This window comes from Biomphalaria glabrata, chromosome 4 (genome assembly GCF_947242115.1).
Source record: "Biomphalaria glabrata chromosome 4, xgBioGlab47.1, whole genome shotgun sequence".
Taxonomy (NCBI): Eukaryota; Metazoa; Mollusca; class Gastropoda; family Planorbidae; genus Biomphalaria; species Biomphalaria glabrata.
Window position 1 is genome coordinate 35,807,941 of NC_074714.1, and position 824 is coordinate 35,808,764.

Below are 824 nucleotides of genomic sequence, written 5' to 3' on the forward strand. Positions count from 1 at the left end.
GCATGTCTTTCCACCCAGAAAAATGTCAGTTGTTAAGAGTAACAAAAAAACTAAAACAAATTAATTCCACTTATCTTATTCATGGCAAACCAGTAACACAGACTAAAAACGCAAAATACCTAGGTGTTATAATAAATGAAAAACTGTCATGGAATCCACATATTGATGAAACTACAAAAAAATCAAACAAAGCATTAGGATTTATTAAAAGAAATTTCTATAAATCAAATAAGAACATAAAACTAAAATGTTATTTAACCTTGGTTAGGCCAATAATAGAATATGCATCCTCTGTTTGGGACCCCTCAACTCAAGAAAACATTAAGAAACTAGAACAGACACAAAATAGAGCAGTGCGATTCATAACAAACGAATATTCACATTTGACTAGAGTAACACCTTTAGTAAAATCACTAAATTTAGAAAGCCTTCAGGACAGAAGGCTCAAAAGTAAAGTAGCAATAATACATAAAACACTGAACCATAATCTTCAAATACAAAATTTAATAAAATACTCTGAAAGACACAAAGATAAAGGCACATTCCTCATCCCATATGCTAGGACAAATTTGTACAAATACTCCTTCTTCCCTAGTGCTATTAGAGCATGGAATGGGTTGCCTGAGCTAGCCAGGAAAACCAGTGACTTGGCAGAATTTAAGTCATTGGTTAATATGCATGACTAAATGCATGACGCGTAGGACGTAATCATCTTCTTTTTTGAAGTAACGTCTGTATTATATAAGAAGATAAGATAAGAGTTTTCAAAAGATTTTAAATAATTTCCTGAGATTTCCATGACTTTTTCATATATTTTGCTATTT